This window comes from Dendroctonus ponderosae, unplaced genomic scaffold (genome assembly GCF_020466585.1).
Source record: "Dendroctonus ponderosae isolate FM_Combo_2020 unplaced genomic scaffold, Dpon_F_20191213v2 Dpon_F_20191213_11, whole genome shotgun sequence".
Lineage (NCBI taxonomy): Eukaryota > Metazoa > Arthropoda > Insecta > Coleoptera > Curculionidae > Dendroctonus > Dendroctonus ponderosae.
In genome coordinates, this window is record NW_026017213.1 from 3,516,462 (window position 1) to 3,529,236 (window position 12,775).

At 38.8% G+C, this 12,775-nt stretch overlaps 1 protein-coding gene across 1 annotated transcript in view; it reads left to right on the forward strand.

Annotated features, from left to right (window-relative positions):
• Window positions 1-980: 980 nt before the first annotated feature.
• LOC109546312 (GATA-binding factor A) overlaps window positions 981-12,775 on the forward strand; it is a 36,333-nt gene continuing 24,538 nt past the window's right edge. Inside the window, exon 1 of the mRNA XM_048662555.1 lies at window positions 981-1,202. The gene's annotated coding sequence lies outside the window, so the exon portion shown is untranslated. The remainder of the gene's footprint in view (window positions 1,203-12,775) is intronic.

Consider the following 12,775-nt stretch of genomic DNA (forward strand, 5'->3'; position numbering starts at 1 on the left):
AATTTGAAAAAGTTAGATTGCGCTTAAGCGGCAGAAAGAACAGGGGCTTTATATTCCCACTTTGGAGTGAGTACCAATGAAGAAAGTGCGCTCAAATGGACCACGATTGAGCATGAATCTCTGTTTTTTTTTGTGCATATCCGACAGCTCTTAAACAATTTTTGAACCAAGAAGCAAAACTCAATTATACTTGCACAACAATATAAAATAACTAATTTTAATAGACCAATGGAATCCAGCCCAGTAAATGATGATGAGCAGAAAACAAAGAAAACACCGTGCACTTTGATAAAACCCCGGGCCAATGAACTCTCATCTTCTAAAAACACCAGCATAACGAACAATAAAACAGAGAAACCAACTGAAAAATAATCATAAAAGTACAATCGAAGTTATCGCTAAAACTTCCGGCAGCGCCCCGATAAGTTATCGACCACTCTTCGCCTGCCAAAACCAGTGACTTTGACAAATGGGCTGCCACCCAAACGTCAACTGTCCATGTCAACTTCAACCTCAATTAATGCTCAATCCCAGTTGATCCTGAGGATGTCGGATCCGAAACTTGCAGCAGCAGGAAAAAAAAGAAACTAATCGAAAATGACGCCAGCTTCTTAATTTGTTTAGTTCAGTCGCCCACTCATGATCGGCCATAATTAAAACCATAACTAGCTTAACTGATAGGGACCCCGAAAGCGCATCATTTAAACAGTCCCGATCAATAACGAATCAAACAAAAAACGATCTGTGAACAAAAAGCTGACAATCTAAAAAGGGAATACCCATATGCAAAGCGCTCTCATCCAACCTGTTCAGGTCGAACATATCGGAGATCTACGGTTAATTTATGGTAATGCGATAAAAGAGTTGTGTGTCCCAAGCAGGAACACTCTCAGTCAGACCGCCCTTGAGGGGCGGAGCCCCACTTAACCGCACAAAATTCTAAGTCAATGAATCCCTGCGGGCAACTTTGGGCTTGCGAGCTGCGCACGACCCAGCAGTCTTTGTCTAAGCCTTCAGTGATCCGGTTAGTGCCTTATCTCAGTTTCTGATTTTAGTGGACAGTCTGCTTGCCCGATTCGGTGCGAGTGATTTTCCGATTTTTTCAGTTTTCCCCCGGTTTACCAAGCGTGGCTGGCTTCACGTGACGCGCTCAGTTTCAGTGACTTTGCAGTGAGAGTGACTCAGTGCTTCAGAAAAAGGGGGTAAGTCCTACACACCAAATCGGACCTGAATCTTCTGAGCTGACTAGCTGCACGACTCAAAGGAGACGCGCCCGAGCAAAAAACAATGAAATCGCACAAGAACAAACAACAGGTTCTGTCAAGCTCAGTTCAATGACCGGTCCCCCACCAAGCACCTCAGAACCATTCATCAACATTCTAGCAAAATAGCTCAGACAATTGCTTCTGATGCTTTCAACCTTTCAAGATTTGAAGTATTTTAACAGTCTCCTTTAATCCTTCAAGCTGAATGCTCTTGTACCTAACTACTTAAATCAGTTTGGGGCTCTCAAACCGGTTCAAAAATCAGAGACACTCAGAATCCTTTCTGGAAGCTTTCAAAAAAACATCACTACTTTGGGTCAATTTTGAACAATGTGCAACAAGAACGAACCAAATGAGTTTACGCCGCAGAACCCTCTTTGTTGCCCCAAACTACTCAAGTACTGCCCTTCTGAAACAAAACGGTTGGTAAATACCCACAGTTCAATGAGAAACAAGGATTTTTCTTACATAAATGGGATCAGAAGGCCTGTGGACGCTACTATCCTCTCCTTTGAAGCAAAGTGCACACACAGCAGCACATATTTTCCTTGGGTTCAACTTTTTCAACCCTTTTGTTGACTCAAATTGCGCGAAGAACGTTGAAAGGTTGCTCAGAAGGCAAATTTTAACGGCAAGTCCCTCAGCTCACCCAACAAATTGCGAAAAAGGATCATTTGGACTCAATTGCTCATCTTAGGTGCCCGTAATTTGACGCTTCAGAAACCCTTTCAACGTTCAAACTACACAAATATCGCGCTTTACAAGCACCAGTGAAAATTTCCGAATGTATTGAAAATGGGCATTTTCTTATGTAAATGGCGATCAGAAACCTTCGGGGGCCAAACCGTGCGTGCAAAGTTCCAAAGCCCGCAATTTCTACAGCTCCAGTCGGGCTCAAAGGCTTCCTTTAACGCTCAGAAGACCCATTCAGACGAATTAACGCGGATTTTTGGTGATTTTGGTACAGTTTTGTTGAGTTGAAGCTCAGAAGCCCATTTTGCCTGAAGTTATACAAGTAATAATGCACTTCTGAAGCTGCGATGAGAGGCTAAACGGTACAGACTTAATTGACAGCAAACGCCTCAGAAGCATTTTTTATTAACAGACTGTGTATAGAATGGATCAGATTAAATCTGGTCGTCGCTCAGAATAAAGCGACGTTGTGCTAAAACTGCTCAGCTCAAGTGAAGCTCAAGCACTGACCTAAACGCTCAGAACCTTAGCGAGATACCTAGTATTAAAATCTAGAAAATCTTTCATGGGAAGCTCAGAAGACTTTATGGTATTGTCTTTCCGACGCTCAGAAGACTTACAACCTGAGTTTCACAGACAAATAATCAGTCAATTTGCGTTTTTTGCAAAAGTTATAGCGGCTTGAAAGGAGGTTGGAAAATCGATTGATTGAATTTTGCAATACAGGGTGGCTCAAAAACATTCAGAAACAACAGAAAATTCCAATCGAATGCAAAGTTCACTGGATAGTATTTTGTTATTCTTAGTCTCTTGACTTGTTTGTTTTTTAATGTCCATAGTTGAATACCGGGTGGCCAAAAAACACCACAGCATGAGTTAACGGAAGGATTCAACTGGAAGTTTGGACGTTATAAAATAAATCGTATGTTTGAGAGTGTTTAATCGGAACTTTTCAGGTTGTGTTCCTGATACGCTTACTTAACGTTACCGCTTACCAATTTGCGATAAGCGCATTGTCTTTACCGACAAAAAGCTAATTAGAGTTGTTGAAAAGTGTGTCGATTAGCGCAGCCCATTAGGGTTATCGACTGTACACTAGTCAGTCGATATCAGCTGGCCGATTGGGGAGCTTTCTAGTTACGATAACGGCAAAGTGGTGCTTTTTGTCGACGAATTTTCGAAAAAACGGCCGTTTTGCGATTATGCGTGAAGTCAAATCGGCGTGGATCGCGACACGACAGGCCCGATCAATAACGCGTACATAACAGGAATGTAAATCGGCATCGGCAAAACGGGTTCCAGCTAATTAATTGCGCAAAACCACATAAAGTTGAGAAAATCAAGCGCGGAGACTGTTGGTCTACCGGCCATTTATTATCGCAGCAAATTGGAATCGACCACATTCCGCATGTTGCAAAACTATGCTAGTTGCAGCGATAAGCCCGAACTCCGTTCGGGACTCAACGCGCCTATTCGTCTAAAGCCGAGCGGCATATCGGGTGGATTCGACGCCTGTCGCCTTGAGTCGACAGGCGTCGAACCCGCCCGATCAACCCCGTAACCGGACGAACTGAGCTGTCAATTATCAGCCGACACGTACAAGCACGGACGAAATAAAGCCAGCTGCTGCTGCTGGTGACATTCCGCAAAAAGACTGCGGACATGCGGCGAAAAAAAATTAATTGAGACAGAGTGTCGTGTAGCCCGTTTATAATTGTTGTGTTGAGGGAAAAAACCGGACGGGTTCGAACAAGTAGGTAGGTAATTGCGGGCAGCAAAATTTATCGGTTTTTTTCCAGCCTAAGAGCGTTGAAACACTCAACACAATTTGGGGCATTTGCCCTCAAAACACGTCTAGGAGTGATCGACCGGGTGCCCGGATTTCCGACTTAATTTGGTCTTATTGGGGGCGGAATTTGATAAAAACTGCTGACCAATATGAAGGCACTGCGATAAGCACCAGAATACAACATTTTATTACAGTCTACATCTTAAGATTTGCCTGAATTAATATGAAATTAAATGGGTATAACGTTGATATTAAAGAATCAACAGATATTAGCGTAAGATTAATTAAGCAAATTACCTTGAAAAGCATTGTTGCCGTCCTTCTGTTCTAGTTTTTCGCAAATATCTCAGTTTTTGTTAATAATAATTGTTTTTCCATCTATGCCCGTACTCTCAAAACACCCCCAGATGAATGACGCAAATTTTGAATCACCCTGTATAATTCAGCCTATTTGAATGTTGCCCTATAAAATGCAACGCTCAGGTTGATCCTGGATTTTTTTGAAAGAAAGTCGGCACGAAACCCATGTTTTCTGAGATGAAACAAATTTAAAAAATTCTCAAAATTAGCCTGAATTTGGCAAAAAATCGAACCGTTTAGAATTTTTGAACTGCCTTTTGCTCTATAAAATGCGACAGTCAGATTAATCGTGGCTTTCCTAGTTTTCTAGAAAATAATTTCTGTAAGAAAGTTCGCACCAAATGCATTTTTTTCTAGATAAAGCAAATTTTAAAATTTGTCAAAAATAGCATGAAGCTGGCAGTAAATTGAAACGTTTAGAACTTATGTACTGTTCTGGGCTCTATAAAATGCAGCAAAGCGATCGATACAGCCTTTCTTGGTCTTGTGAACAATAATTTCCGAAAGAACATTAGCACAAAATGCATTTTTTTCAAGATTCAAGAAAATTTCGCAAAAATTGCGTGAAGTTGGCGGAAAATCGAAACGTCTCGCATTGAGGTGCTGGCCGTTGCCGTATAAAATGCAACGCTCAGATTGATCCTGGCTTTCTCAGTTTACAAGAAATTAATTTTTGAAAGATAGTCAGCACGAAAACCATTTTTTCTGAGATGAAACAAATTAAACAAATTCTCAAAATTAGCCTGAAGTTGGCAAAAAATCAAAACGTTGAGCATTTTTGTACTGCCTTTTTGCTCTATAAAACGCAACCGTCAGATTAATCGTGGCTTTCCTAGTTTTCTAGAAAATAATTTCTGTAAGAAAGTTGGCACCAAATGATTTTTTTTTCTAGACAAAGCAAATTTTAAAATTTCTCAAAAACTGCATGAAGTTGRCACAAAATTGAAACGTTTAGAACTTATGTACTGTTCTAGGCTCTCTAAAATGCAGCAAAGCGATCGATACAGCCYTTCTTGGTTTTGTGAAAAAYAATTTYTGAAAGAACATTGACACAAAATGCATTTWTTTGAAGATTCAAGAAAATTTCCCYAAAAATTGCCYGAAGTTGGYAGAAAATCGAAACGTCTCGCATTGAGGTGCTGGCCGTTGCCCTATAAAATGCAACGCTCAGATTGATCCTGGCCTAATTTTTGAAAGAAAGTCGGCACGAAACGTATGTTTTCTGAGATAAAACAAATTAAAAAAATTCTCAAAATTGGCCGGAAGTTGGCAAAAACTCAGAACGTTTAGCATTTTTGTACTGCCGTTTGCTCTATAAAATGCAACAGTCAGATTAATCGTGGCTTTCCTAGTTTTCTAGAAAATTTCTGTAAGAAAGTTGGCACCAAATGCACTTTTTTCTAGATAAAGCAAATTTTAAAATTTCTCAAAAATAGCATGAAGCTGGCAATAAATTGAAACGTTTAAAACTTATGTACCTACTGTTCTAGGTTCTATAAAATGCAGCAAATCGATCATTACAGCCTTTCTTCGTTTTGTGAAAATTAATTTCTGAAAGAACATTGGCACCAAATGCATTTTTTTCAAGATTCAAGAAAATGTCGCCAAAATTGCCTGAAGTTGGCAGGAAATCGAAACGTCTGGCATTGAGGTGCTGGCCGTTGCCTTATAAAATGCAACGCTCAGATTCATCCTGGATTTCTCAGTTTTCAAGAAATTTATTTTTAAAAGAAGGTCGGCACGGAACTCATGTTTTCTGAGATAAAACAAATTAAAAAAATTCTCAAAATTAGTCTGAAGTTGGCAAAAACGCAAAACGTTTAGCATTTTTGTACTGCCTTTTGCTCTATAAATTGCAACAGTCAGATTAATCGTGGCTTTCCTAGTTTTATAGAAAATCATTTCTGTAAGAAAGTTGGCACCAAATGCATTTTTTTTTCTACATAAAGCAAATTTTTAAATTTCTCAAAAACTGCATGAAGTGGGCACAAAATTGAAACGTTTAGAACTTATGTACTGTTCTAGGCTCTATAAAATGCAGCAAAGCGATTGATACAACCTTTCTTGGTCTTGTGACAAATAATTTCTGAAAGAACATTGGCACAAAATGCTTTTTTTTTGGAGATTTAAGAAAATTTCGCAAAAATTGCCTGAACTTGGCAGAAAACCGAAACGTCTCGCATTGAGGTGCTGGACGTTGCCCTATAAAATGCAACGCTCAGATTGATCCTGGATTTCTCAGTTTCCAAGAAATTAATTTTTGATAGAAGGTCGGCACGGAACCCATGTTTTCTGAGATGAAACAAATTTAAAACATTCTCAAAATAAGTCTGAAGATGGAAAAAAATCAAAACGTTTAGCATTTTTGTACTGCCGTTTGCTCTATAAAGTTGGCACCAAATGCATTTTTTTCTGCATAAAGCAAGTTTTAAAATTTCTCAAAAGCTGCATGAAGTGGGCACAAAATTGAATTTTGCATTTTTGAATGACGCCAATTTGAACCATCTTGTATAATTCCGCCTATTTGAATGTTTATTTGGAACTTTTCTATCAAGCTCCTCACAAATCATTTTACAGGAAGCAGGCTTTTTCCGATGGCCCTAACTTCTAAAAAGATACGTGGAAGTTTCGCAATATTTAAGAGCTTCTAGCTCAGAACCCGGTAAAAATATGGAAATAACCATTGAAACCTTTTCGGTAGATCGTTTAGAGCACTGTTTCTCTAAGGTTATAACCTCTAAAGAGATGGAAGCAAAAACAAGAAAACTAACAGGCAAACCAGTGTGAATTTCCGATATAACCGTCGAAGTTTAAAAGCTTACTCCTCGGAAACGGTTACAAATTTTATAGCAAACTTTAGAACATTTTGCAAGAAGCGTTCAGTGAACTGGTTTTCTGCACTTCGTGTTAATCCGAAATTTCAGAGCCAGCAGGAAATATTTTATGGGCATTTCGATTTTAAGAGCTACAATGGAAGCGGCTAAGACCTGATCTGATTAACCTTTAGGAATATTTTGGTAGGACGTCTTAAGAACTACCTTTTCCCACTAGCAGTTAATGCAAAAGTCTTAACCTTAAAAAGAATCAAACGGTAACGAGGTCGCAAAGTTTCAGAGCTTATTGAGGAAAAACGGTAAAAAATACTGAAGAAACAGTGAACGTTTTCGATAACTGCCTTTCCATTTTTAGTTTAGTTCCATACGGGAAATCTAACATTTCATAAAAATTTTAAAACTTTTACCTCTTTATCAAAGAAACCATTAAAAATATAGGACTCTTCAGTAGAAAGTTTTTTCAAAAAAACGCTATATAAAATTCGCAGAAAGCGAAATGGAAATCCACTCGATAAAATCCACAAATCTGCACATGCGAGCAGCATAAATGCTATCAAAGAAAAACTACAACCCCGGTTGCCATCTACTTCTACAAAATAAAATGCTGTCCCGATCCAGACCGCTAAAATTCCCTAAAACTCCGATTTTTTCCGAAAAACTCAAATTAGTGACTGAAATTTGGAAAAACAGTGTGGTTTCAACTTTGATCTGGATCACATACAGCCTTGAGGGCGGTGAACAGCAAAAAAAACAGTCGCAGGGATTCAGGCCTGTAAAATTTAGAAAAACAGCGCAAAATTAGAAGACCAGTACCACTTGCATGCGACCTTTTAACGCACAAAGTAATAAATAAAATTCACATCTTACCTTTAGGCACTTTGGTCTGGATTATGGGGTATTATTGAATTTAAAAGCAGCAAAATTCGAAATTTACAGCAGAAAAGGACGGATAATTGATTCGTTTGCTTCAAAGATAAGTAAAATTGTGTTCGCAGCAGAACACCCCTGTTTTACGTGGCGTAAGCCCGGCCATTTAATGTGGGAAAACCGAGCAAAAAGTTAAACTTTGTAAATCTGATCAATCATGAATGGATACAAAAACCCCTTAGAAATCACCAATAAAATTGGTCTGCAACAAACCCCTCCCTCAAAAAATTATGATGATTTTGATGCGCGGAATCTTTTCCCGATGGCCAGTTTTTTCCATCAGATCGAGAGTTTTCGATATGAATTTTTTCAAAAACATTTGAACTCTAGTAAATTTTGCACAAAACCTATATAAAATATATCTCTATAATTTTAAGTATTTTATATGTGTTGTTTTTTTTATAAAGCGAGATAATGAAACAAAAACTAATTAAAAAAAAAATTCTGTTCTATCTAGGTTATAACTGGCCGCGCACTTGTGAGAATTTTACAGACTGTTTTCGGCACATTTCTGGTCAGTTTACTCTAAAAGCAAAATGCGATTGCAAATCTTGTTAAAACAGCTTTATTTTGGATTTTCTAAATACGAGAGGGTGAAAAGTTGGTTAGCAAAAATTTGCTGTAACAAATTGCTTGAAGGAACTCACAAATCTTTGCCGTTTACGATGCCAATGCTTTGGAGTGAACCTCAAAATTCATGACATCAACATGAGGATTTTCGAAAAAAAATTAAAACAAGATTGTATATGTGAACATCGCATCTGCAAAGATAATTTTTTATTTTCTAAAAACCACATGATTTAAATGATCTCATTAGAGGCTTGGGGCTAGCAAAATCTCCGTTAAGGCTCAGTTACTCCGATCAAGATTGAAACAGTGGAATTTGTTGGGTAAAAGTACCAGAGTCGCATATTTTCGCACAAGACAAGAAGATTGTTCGAGTTGCTTTTCCAAAGAAAATTATTTAGCATTTTAATGTTTGATGCTGCAGGGAGGGGTTCTTGAAAAACTGAGTTTTCCGGAAAATTCTGATAAATGGGGACTTCTTGTTGATGCGCTGAAGATTAGTTTGAAAGCCGTTTCACTTCGCAACGGAAATAAAAACCCATCAGTGCCTGTAGCACATGCAACTAACATCAAAGAAAGTTATGCACATCTGTAGGTTTTTCTCGAAAATATAAAATATTCTCAATACCTATGGAATCTTTGGGCTGACCAGAATCAGTGACGCGAAATTGAAAAAAAGAATTTTTGTAGGTCCGCAAAGGTGAAGTTGAACAAAGCTGAAAAAAAGCTTGGGTGGTTTTCGTAAAACTGTGCCATAATTTTCTGGGCAATACAAAAACTGGCAACTACCGACAAATCTTCGAGAGTTTCTGTCTGCTTCTAAAGCTTCAAAAATGCATTTTTTGGTCCCGCACTTAGATTTCTTTCCGGAAAATCTCGCTGTTGTATCAGCCGAGCATGGTGAAAGGTTTCATCAGAATATTATGCATATTGAAAGGCGCTGCAATTGAAAATGGTCAGAAGCAATGTTTTGTTGGTCGATTCGCCAAAAGAAACTTCGATGGAAACGACGAAAAAAACTACAAAATAACATCAATCATTACGACATAATGCGGTAAATAGACTGATATTTCTATCACTTGTGACTGTAAAATTCGCATTTTTGGCTGTGAAACTAGACCGTGGTATATTTTATTAAAGAATTTTATGCAGCACATGAGCGCGGAGGGGTCAATGAATAGTTCAGGACAAAAAAAGTCAAAAAATGGAACGGATTACAGAAAAAATGTCAAAACAAACTATTTCAGCTTCACTCTTCTTACTCGTAATAAAATCATCTTTAAAACGCTGTTTATTTTATTAGAATTTCGTCAATGGTTCGTAAGTTATTAAGGCTTTTGTGTGGCGATTTTTTCTCACTCAGTCCATAAGTAATACAAAAAATCTTGTACGACAGTAATTGTGTAGTTCACAAGAGAACGACATTTAAACTGTAAAACTGCACTTAAACTGTAAAAAACAGGTTCAAAATCTGCCTTTATATTCTTTTTACAAAAGCAAAATTAAAATTTTGGAAATCCCAGTGCAGAACCCAGAAACTCCCTCGGCGTTCCATGTGGAATAAATATTAAATGCAATATAAAATAATACAAGTCACGAATCTACATGGCAACCAGGGGAAAAGTAATGCCAAACTTACCGAAAGCTGCATCGTGCCACCTGGAAAGAAAGAAGAAAATGTGTTTAGTACAGCAAGAAATTTGTCCAAGTCGAAGTTGAAATCAGCAAAGCAAAGAGAGAGAAATACGTTGTTGTTCCAAGAACTAAAATTATTACAGATTAGAAGTCATTCTTACCACCTTTCTGCAAGCTGATGACCGCAGGAACTGTCTGGAATCTGGATTTCTTCCATTGCCTGGAATTAACCGAACACTAGAACCAACCTGATGAAATAATCATTTGCTTCGACGCTCTTTGCATGAATGGCCTGCAGTTCAATTTCAATTTTTGCATTGTTGGATATTTTGTGGAAGCGCCTGCACACGCGCCAAATATTCGCAAAGTTTCAGGCTCAAACTCGTTTGAATGATCGCCGTACATAAAACCGGTTTCTCAGCAGAGAGATAAGCAAATCTGACGAATTAGACTGTTTTTACTACATTAATCTGGCTATTGAATCGGTTGTTTATTCGGTTTTTATGAAATTTTGAGCCGATTGCGCTTGATATTCTGTGGTAAAGGCTTGCTCACGTTCGATTTATCAATGGATCTTTGCTCTTGCGAGCAAGTTTTTTGCTCGATTTTCACCAAAAATTTAGCTTTTGATCCTGGATATGTCCAGTGTAGTCGGCTGAAATGGCAGATCCAAACCCATTCCCTTTGCTCGCAGCCTTAAAGCGACGGAAAACTTAACTGGATTGTGGCACGGGCCTCTGAGTCTTTTGCTAGTTTTTTCTTGTAAAACTTTGAACTTTTACATCGTGATTTGGTGTTGAAGCACTGCCTCAAGCAAGAAAAAATTGGGTTTAAAAACGCTCTTTGAGGACGAGAGGTGGAACTGGAGTTGAATGAGGAGCAAAGTGATAGTGAGAAAGTTCAGAAGTCTGTGCTATGTTTGGCCTATTCGTCTGTCCGAAGTTGTCCTGGACTCTAAAGGCCTAGACGTTGAACGGCCTGGAAGCATTCGAGCTGTGGACACTGCGACAGATCCTAAAAATTTCTGCAAAAATGACCAACGGCGAGGTTTTAAGAAGGAGGATGGTTCGTCAGCTCAGAGTGGACTGATGTCCGAGCTGCAAGGAATACTAGATGTTCGCAAAAAGTTGCCACTTTTAGAACGAAAACTGAAGAAAAACTGGCAAAAATGCGGCCAAAAGAACTTTTGCGTCAAACCCTTACGAGACCTGAAAAAATCCGTTCTTTTAGGGAAACTTTCCACGTCTACCTGGTAGTTTGTCTGCATATCCAAATGAGCTCAAACAGGACCAGAAGCCTTAAACCATGCCAATGAATTCAACCCCGCAGTTTCCCCGGTTGAGTTTCGTAAACCCCCGGTGCCCATGTTAATCGCCCCGAAAATGGGGCGCCCAAAAACCCATTCCCGATCCAAAAAAGCACAGAAACACACTCAGTCAATTTATAGTTGGAATTAGTGAAGTCAATTAAGTCCTAAGTGTATTTCTTCGTATTGGGGACGATAAATCGGGCGTGAAATGCGGTGGACAAGTCTGATGGGCGCCGAACTCACCGGACATCGGCTGCATTACCTGCCTTTTTGCCAAATTAGGCCCATAAATTCGGGGGGGCGCGTGGCCAACTAGGCCGATAATCATCGGCTCGCAAACGGAAAAAACCTCTCCTTCTGGAGGCTCGAAGAGCCTGCCTAAAAATAGCAAAGGCGCGTGGCAGATAACGATCCGAGACCCATTTGGGTAGATTTGGGTCAGCATTCGGTAGCCCACCCTATCAATAGTCGGGTAATTGATGGGTTTGAACCCTTCACAGTGACAGTAGGCGATGCCTCTTTGCTCCTTTCCATCACACTTGGAGCTTGAATAATGGGTGATTTAGAGGGCTTTAGAGCAGATTGAGATCTCATTCAGAACACATTTAAATCGCTCTCACTTCTAAACGACTCGTTTCGTTTGGGTAATTTTTTCGCTATCGCATAGAGTAAAACTCGATCGTTCCAAACAACATTGCTGGAGAGGGGCATTTGAGAAAAAAACAATTTTTGCCGCTTTCGCTAGACAATTTCACGTACCGTTTGATTATGAAGTCCCAAGTAAATGGTGCCATTTAATTTCGATTTATTTTCCTGACTGCGTGTAATTGTTATCATACTCTTTTCCTTCCTGGGTTTCAGTTAAAATCTGAAATAAAATGTGTAAGTGTAGTATACAGTTCATTTTTTCATGAATATCTTGTTGAAATCTACTTGGAGATTCATTGGACTCTAATGTGTTAGTTGAGCTGAGCTTTTGGGGCAATTGATAAAAAATATATCTAGAAGAAGCAGTTAAGTACTAGAAATTTATGCAGTCGATAGAAGACAAACGAGTCCAAAAATACCCAAAATTTTATTTGAATCACATTTAATCCTAATTTTTGCCTACTAAGTAAATGCTGGCCTAAACCGGGGCGGTTTTGACTCAAATGCAAATTCTGGTTGAAAAAATTCATAACTTCTAATCTGGAGTAAATTGCAACTTGAAACTTTCACAGTCTATACTACATGGTTCAGTCTAAAAGTGCGGAAAATTCAGTTGAAATCGCATAAAATCCTGATTTTCTCCAGCGTGAAAATGCACGATTTGACACAAAAGGACTTTTGAGGTAAACCGTTTATAAATTCCATCTTTGAGCAAACAGCAACTTAAAACCTCTAAAGCCTATAGAAA